Raw genomic sequence first — 8440 nt, forward strand, 5'->3', positions numbered from 1 at the left:
CTATAATTTCAGTGAATAAATTTTTTGTATCTTTGGTGTCATCTCCTAAGCTTAGGGTTTTAGGGGAAGCATCTAGCAGTCCAGCTTTTTTGTGGTGTCTTGTTTTTAGGTGATCCCTGAGTAAATAATCTACTGTATCAACCTTGTCTTCACGTCCTGGCAGACTTCACTCAGACTGATTATTCCTGCTGCTCATACTTTGAATTGAATTTTTATATCCCAGATTTCTACTAATTCCTTTTCATAACTTCTAATTCATTACTAAAGTATGAATGTCTTCTTTAATTCAATTATTTGCATGTTAAGTTCACTGAATGTTTTGTTAGGTAGAACCTTTATTAGCTCACTTGCATCCTCTGAGCTCACTGAATGTCTCATGCATTGGCTTATTTGTTTCTCCTTTGATCTCTTCAAATATTTAAGCCCTTGGATTTTTAATTTTGAGCTTGACACCTCAGTACCCAGGCTCTAGAGAGATTCGGGGAAATGAGGAGGCTTCTTGTTGCCTTCTCTGCTCGTGTTTGTATTGTCTTTGTCCTGAGGGTTGAACACAGTTAGGGGAGAGACCAGAGTCTCTTCAGGGCCTGTCTCTGACATGCTTTGGCTTCAGTGACGCTTTGACACCTGTCCAACGTGACACGTTAGGGTCGGCCCTGGTCACTGCACGTCAAGAAAAGAGCAACTACTGGTTGTATCAGTATTTACAGTATCAATTACATATTAACTGTGCCATTTAATACTTGTTTTTAAAATTTTACACTCTTTTCAATAACCCGGTGGGCAGAAGAGTACCAGTGATAAGCAGGTTGGGATTGAAGGATAAGGAAGGGAAAAATAGAAGAAAACAGTTCATAAATAAGAAAACAAGAGAGACAAAAATAAAACCGGATCTGGTGGTATAAGTTGTATATCTGGAACAGAGAGAAGTGGAGAGGGGGTTGAGAATTTATTTCCGGGAGTGGGGAAAAGAAAGAAGAGGGAAGAAGTATCAGAGAAGATTTCAGGGGGCCGTAAGTCAGCCAGAGGCGATAAATATGCTCGGAGAAGGCTGGTGTGTGACTCCTTCTCTCACGGTTTTTGGTGAGGTTTAACCTGACATGATCTCGAAAGATACTGTACAAACCAAAGCAATGATTACCACTCACCGCCCGCTTCACACACACAGAGGTGCCGTGTGCACGTACACATGTATATATTAAGGTAGGAAGAAAAGAAAGGCTAAATCAATGCGTGCAGAACTAATTCTCACATACTTGCTTATAGTATTAGCGCCTGGCAAAAAGAGGAGAGAGGAAAGAGGAATTGGAGAAGCAGAGGAGGGAAAAGGAGTTTAGACACAGTGTGGTGGAGCAGGCTGTGTCTCATTTATGACCAGACCTCGAAACCAGCTCAGCTAAGCCTGCAAGGCACCCCTTGGTCTGGGAGAACCCGGGTCCCTAACCGGTGCCCTCCCCGGCTCCTTTCTGACCAGGGCTCCCGCCGGTCCTAACCCCATCATTGCCCCTAAGGATTCTCCAGCTCGCGCTGTCCTTTGTGCCTGAGAAGACACTCTCTGAATGGCTCAGTCGCTGGGCTCCAGCTCCCACTGGGAGAGGGTTAGAGAGGCGGGCACTGAAACTGGCTGCTGAGTGGGCACCATTTTCCCAAAGGGGGATCCACTGCACCCAGGCTGCAAGCAGTGCTGAATAAGGGGTGGTGTTGTAGTCAGGGTCTGCAAGGAGAACAAGATGACACAGGACTCGTAACTTATAGTATTATCTCACAATGGTCCCCCAAAGAATCAAATACAGAAGAGTGCAGGAAATCTGTCCACACTGAGACCCAAAGAATCCAGCTGAGGGCCTGGATCCCTGTCTAGCTGAAGACCTAGAGCCCATGGCAGTGCCTGTCCCATGAGTCCACCTGGAGGCCTGGAGTCCATGACAATGTCCCATGTGATACAAGTCTGTGTCACGGGTCTGTGCTGGGAAGTCCCAAAGGTCAGTGGTGGAAGGCAGAAAGTCTGCACCAGCGGGATGAAGGATCTGTGCCAGAAGCCAAAGGACGGATCAGGGCTCCCTCAAAGTACCACAGGCAACCTCAGCGACAGTAAGGCCCCAAGCTTCTCCAACAATGAGAACAGCCTAATTCATACCAGGAAGCCAGTGTGACGAACTTCTCCATAAGATTGAACAGCACACCATCTTCCCTTCCAGAGCCAGGAAATGATGCTCAGCATAAGGACCAGAGCTCCCCCAAAGTGAATCGCAGCCATCCTCAGTGACAGCAAGGTCCTGAGCTCCTTTGATGATGAGACTAACTGAGTTCTTATCAGGAAAGAAGCTTGACAAGCTCCTCTCGGAGCGCCAGTGACAACAGGAGAGCCAGCAACATCGTGGAGAAACAACACTATCTCTTCCTCTCCAGGTCTCCTTTTTGTCTTGGCAACTGTCCTCAGGTGGGCCATCCACACACGGCACCACGATGATTCAGTCCAGCTGGTGTTACAAGTTGACACCAGTTATCAACCCAGCGCAGATGGTCCTGCTGCTTTTTCTAAACACCTTAATTCTAAAATTCACCTGGTGGGCTTCTCCTTCCTGCTGCCTCCCTGTGTTTGATTTTTTCATTCACCTTCACTCCCATCTGCAAATACCTGCGAATCTCGTGAGCATCTTCCAAGAGCCTCTAACCCGACATGATGCTCCTGGCTCACACTTTTTGAAAAACGGAAATCATATCATGTATCTCTTCTGGACACCATACAATAAAAGTAGAAATCAGGGTCTGGGGATTTAGCTCAGTGGCATAAGGGCCTCCCTTGCAAGCGTGTGGTCTTGAGTTTGATCCCTGGTACCGGTGAAAAAAAGAATAAAAGTAGAAATCAGTAACAAGAAAATCTTTGGGAACTATAGAAACACATGGAAATGAAACACTCTACTCCTAAATAAACACCGAATTGGTAAAGACATTTAGAAGGAAGTTTTTTAAAGTTTCTTAAATAGCAGCAATAATACAATATACCAAAACCTATGGGATGTAGCAAAAGCAGTATTCAGAGGGAAACAGCCATCAGAAGATTGCTTTCCTCATCAAAAGAACAGGAAGGGGCTGGGAATAGAGCCCAGTGACACAGTGCTCGCTTAGGATCCTTGTTACTGGCATCATTGCTGACACACACTACGAACACGCACAAGCTCAAGGAGGAAAGGTTAATTTGCTTCGCAGTTTGTAGAGGTTTCAGTCCATGGTCGCCTGGCTCCAAGGCAGGGCGGGTGGGGTGGAAGGGGATGGTGAAGCAAAGAGCTCATGGCTTGGCAAGAGAAAGCAGAGAAAGAGAAGGATCAATGGAGGAGCCTTTCCAAAACCGAGTCCAAAGTTTCCAAAGGCTTCTGAACCACAAGGGAAGGTAACCACGTCAATGACCCCACTTCTCTGGTACCAGATCTGCCTTAGTCACTTTTCTCATTACGGAGACACGATACCCAGCACTCAACTTCAAGGACAAAGACTGACTTAGGCTCACAGCTTATGGAGGCTTCCATCCACAGCCAGGGAGCTCCAAGGCAGGCAGCGTGGCAGAGGAAGGCTGCTCAGGGGTGGCAGACAAGAAGCAGAAAAAGAAAAAGGAGCAGAGAGGACACAGCCTTTCTGGGCCACAGGCCCGGGTGAACCCCCTCTTCTGCACAGATCCCACCCCGTAAGAGCAAGTCAGCTCTAAGTTCATTAATGGGCTGCTCCATGGATGGGCATCACAGTCCCAGAGCCTCAGCTATAAATGCATGAAGCTTTGGGGGGACATTTAGATATAGAACATAATGCTTGGCATGTGTGAATGCCTGGCTTCCATCTGCAATACTGTGGGGAAAAACAGCCACAAAAGTAAAGCAAGCAACCTGTCACCGCACCTCAAGGATGTGGACAAACAAGAGCAAAGCGGAGTTTATGAGACTGTGAAATATGCAAGGGAGTGGAAAGTTCAGGCAGAGATGCACAAGGTTAGGCTGAAAGGTGGCAGAGACCCGATCACGGAGGGCACGGCGGCTGGTGTCGAGGATGCTCCCCCGTGGTTTAGGGAAGTTTGGAGAAGGAAATGGTTTTAGGCAGCAGCGCGGCCTCACTGCTGGCGAAGGTGAGGGAAAAGGCTTCAGGCAAAGGAAAGGAGGAGAAAGGAAACTCCCTAGGAACCTAGAGCTGGCTTCCCAGAGAGACGCCGCTGGCTTGGAAGAGGACGGAAGAGCTGGCCAGGAAGCCCTGCTGCGAGCCGTAGGCAACGTGGTGAGAATTCAGTTCCTGGAACACAGAAAATGCTGGATACATGGCGGCTCTCGCTTTGGCAGGAGGAGGAAGAGGATGGTTGTGGTTCTCAGCTTCTGCTGGATGCAAACGGCTGCCCGAAACTCCTTTGGGTCACGTGAGTGGAGTTCACCCCTCAGCCACTAAGAGGGCCCACCTAAGAGGGCCAACCCCAGCCTCCTTCCCACCAACCAGGGAAGCACGGGGAGAACCAGGAGGCTGGCGGCCGCTGCTCCCTCCCCGCCACTCTCTGTAGCAAGCTCAGAAACCCAGAAGCGTGCAGCACCGATGCCCACACACAAGCGTGCAACCAGGGCATCAAAAGGTTAGATTTCATTCCACACAGGCCACAGTGGGTCAGATGGACTTTTGGAGGATAAATTTGTTTGCATGAGAAATGCTATGTCACACTGGATGGGCCCTTTGGTATGTGGGTCTCTCCTCCTCCTCCTCCTCCTCTTCCTCCTCCTCCTCCTGCCTCTCTCTCTCTCTCTCTCTCTCTCTCTCTCTCTCTCACACACACACACACACACACACACACACATATCCCTCTCTCCATCTCCACCAGCACCGCAGTAGCCCAGGCCCCAGCATCTATCTCTCCTTTGATGGCCCGTCACCTCCAAATTGACCTCCCTGCCCCTCTCAATTTCCTGTCACCCATTCTCCTTCCAGATCCTTCCAAACCCTTCAGTGACAGCCAAGCACCGAGCAGCCACTGTCCATGGATGAGAGTAACCTGGGCTGGAGACCAGGTCCAGAGTCACCGGAGCCCTCACTACATACTGGCCACGACCACTGGCTCCAAAGGACCGAGTGGAAGAAGCCGTGAAGCAGGAAAGGGGTGTACCTGTGTGGCCACACCAGGAAGGGGCCGGAGGGCTTCGGCCTGACCCTGTCTCGCACAAATTCCTCATCCTAACCTGCACAGCCTGGCCTGAGACCCATCTCTCCACTTATGGGACTCAGTCACCCTTGTTGGGTCCATGGATTATAAACTGAGTCTAGGGGACATCCTCGCTTGTCCTTGTCCTGCCCCTGAGCCAGATTGGAATCTGAAGCTCTCTACTCTTTTCTGGTCACAGCTGGACGCTGTGGGCTAACGGCTGCTGTGGTGCTCACAGGGCAAGATGAGACCTACTGGACACGTCGCGGCCCCTGGAGAAATGACAGCTCCCTCAGCGCCCCCAGCTCATCCTTGTCCTTGTCCTTGCAAGAGTGTTTTGACCTTCCAGCCACCATAGTCACCGTGACTGTTCCCAGAAACACCCACCATCCTTCACCATTTGTCCCTGACTCAGACAATGAGTAAATGCCAAGGTGTGAATGCCTCTTGGTCTTACCTACCTGAAAACAACTGGTCATCACAGGTCCCTGCCCTCTCCCTGACCCCTGCTCTGCCTCAAACAGCTGCCCCCACCTCTCCTGCCATCCTTAACCCCTAGCCTTCCCGCCGCTGCCTCCCCTTTCCAGCTTGGTTCAGAGGCCGCCTCCTTTCTGTCATCCTCCATTAACTGATTAAATTTCATTGCCTTGGAGGAACTTGTGTTTGTGATTACGTGTCTCTGGTTTTTTTTGTTCCTGATTCCCATTAGACTGTTGCATTAGTCACCTTGCCACTGATGGGACAAAATACATGACATACAACTTAGAAGAGGACAGGTTGGCTCAGAGGGTTCAGTCCATGGTCATCTGGTTCCAAGGCAGAAACATCACCATGGGGGACACAAAGGAGGAAAGCAGAGAGCAGGGAAAAATCAGGAAAAAGAGAGAGAGGAGCTCTTTGAAGGCACGCCCCCACACCCACTTCCTTACACTGGGCCCCAGTCCCAGTAGCCTAGTCAGTTATCAGTGCCAACAGATTGATCCGGTGATAGAGTTAGAGCCCTCATGAGCCACCTGCCTCTCTAGGCCCCACCTCTAAGCACTGCTGCATGGAGAATCAGGTCATCGACACTGAGTCTTCAGGGGAATGATCATGTTTAAACCACGACACTGCGTCCTCTGCTAAGACTTCACTGCTTCCCTGCCTCCCCTTGATGTCCACGCAGCTATGGTAGACTGAGCCACAGCTCCCGTCCAGTTCCTGCTGCACAGGGTGCTGGTCAGGATGGACAGTGAATGAGGGACTCATTATGTAGCTCAAGGCATCTAAAAAGTGGTGAAAGCAACAGGGTCTGGAACTCAAGAGACGCAGGTCCCAGCCCCCCCCCCCATTCACTCGCTGTGTCCCCTCCCCACTCTGGGCCTCCGTTGCCCAATCAGGGAGCCAGAACAACTCCATCTGCTGAGCTGTGAAGCAAAGCACTCTGATAGACGGAGTGGCTGCCCGCCCTGGGGACTGACGGTGACCGGGAGCCTACGCTGAAGAGCACTGGCACGGCAGTGGGGACCACCCAGGGCTAAGGAAGAATGACACGAAGACCGCCTTTATCCTGTGGTCACAGCTTCCCTGCTCCAGGGGATTGAAACACTCTGCTTCTTAGAAAATAAAGGTGACACCATAAAGGCCCTTACAGAGAGAAGTGGGAATCTGAGCATCCGTGCCAGTCCCTAAAAGTTATTCAGAAGTGGATTGGTGCATGAAATGCCCAAGTCCTGAGCCACATAAACAAAGGGATTTTAATCGTTTCCGTTTCCAGCACGCACTGCACTCGGGAGAGAAACCCAGAGACAAGTAACCCAAGGCCTGAGAGGTGCATCGGGAGGGGCTGGCGCTGGAGCTGCAGCTCCACTGGCTTCAGAACTGTCCAGTGCATATGCAGTCCTCACCCAAGGCGGGCTGAGCGGGTCCCACATGGCGCAGGACCCCATCCAAGGCCCGGTCCCTGGGCCCTAGGAAGGCACCAACAAAGGGGAAAATGGGTCCTGAAGAGGGACAGTGCCGCTGCCAGCTCCCAGTGGCTTCGTGGTGGAGCCACACTGGAGCCCGAGACTCCGAGGGCTGAGCTGATGCTTCCAGGGCTGATTTTGGAGGCCGCCACTCAGGAGAAACCCTCTTGCCCGCTGAGCAGGGCTGCAAGGTGAGGGTCTACAGCCCCACTCCTGCCCCAACAAATTCGCCTTTTGCTGATGGTGGCCGGGAAAAGTCCCGCCACCTACTTGTCCGAAGGAGTCCAGCAGCTTCTTTCCGAAGAGTGTGAAGATGAACGCAAGGTGCTTCTTGACCTGGACAGGAAAGCAGAACCTGACTCATCTGCAAAGCATCTCTGCTCCATTCCCCTGATCGTGTTGCTCGAGCTGGCAGCATTTCTATCAGGGAGGCAGGCTCTAAGATTAGAAGCAAGCCGAGGAATCTCAATTGCAGGTTACAGAGCACAGCCTGCTACTCGAAAACCAGGAATAGCCCCACAGAGCAGCACCAGACCGCGAATAGAGGGTATTTCACAAACCACACCAAGGGTTTCTGTTGATTCAGGGCAGGAACTGGAAGGGTGGGACCAGCTTTAAACCAAACCTGGCCGAAGTTAGGGTCTGGCAAGCACTGACTGTGACTTCTGGCAGGCTAGTCTTCACCCCTCCGTCTCCACAGCTGCAGAAACGTGCTACCCAGAAAAGTAGCCGGGTCTGGAGAACGTGGAGCTCCTGCCACGGCATGTCAGGAGGAGCAACTAGAGAAAGGAAGGGGAGCCTTTAAGAAAAAGCAACAAAATCACAAAGTCAGAATTGCTCGGGAGACATTCTATGGAGCCCATGGCAGGGGGGCCCTGAGAACTGGGCCCCAGACCCGCCATTCACCAGCAGACTATTTCAGTCAGCCTGGCAGCCCTGGGAGGAGGTGACGAGGCTGAGCCTTAGGGCGGAGTGAAACGCTGTAACTCCGCGGGAAGAGGACATTTGGGTTCGATCCTCTGCATGAGCTGAGATGATAACAGAGAAGCCGCGCTCGGAGGGACCCTAAAGAGCTTCCTTAGCGGCCGAGGTCTGTCCTCAAAGTCACACGTAACTCCCAGCAAGTCACACCCTCTCCGAGCCACGTCCTGCCCTAAATGCCACGGGGCTTGCACAATCTCTGCCTCCTTCCCTTCCCAGAGCCCCGCCTCCCTGCCACGGAGCCTGCCTCTGGGGTGAAGCGGGTTAGGAGAGCTGGCCAAGGCTCCTTCGCTTCCAGCCTCCGGAAGGGGCACCCGGGAGGAAGGAAGGCTTCAGAGCACAACGTGGAGCC

At 51.7% G+C, this 8440-nt stretch overlaps 1 long non-coding RNA gene across 1 annotated transcript; it reads right to left on the bottom strand.

Moving 5' to 3' along the window:
- Positions 1-6877: 6877 nt before the first annotated feature.
- LOC106026415 (uncharacterized) lies at positions 6878-8337 on the bottom strand. Its single transcript, XR_010041025.1, has 2 exons — positions 8014-8337; positions 6878-7886 (listed from the first exon to the last, which is right to left on the bottom strand). It is a non-coding gene; the product is annotated as an uncharacterized LOC106026415 (long non-coding RNA).
- Positions 8338-8440: the final 103 nt, after the last annotated feature.

The sequence above is a fragment of the Cavia porcellus genome, unplaced genomic scaffold (assembly GCF_034190915.1).
Source record: "Cavia porcellus strain 051 isolate PalLab524CR breed Dunkin Hartley unplaced genomic scaffold, mCavPor4.1 scaffold_19, whole genome shotgun sequence".
NCBI classification, from domain to species: Eukaryota; Metazoa; Chordata; class Mammalia; order Rodentia; family Caviidae; genus Cavia; species Cavia porcellus.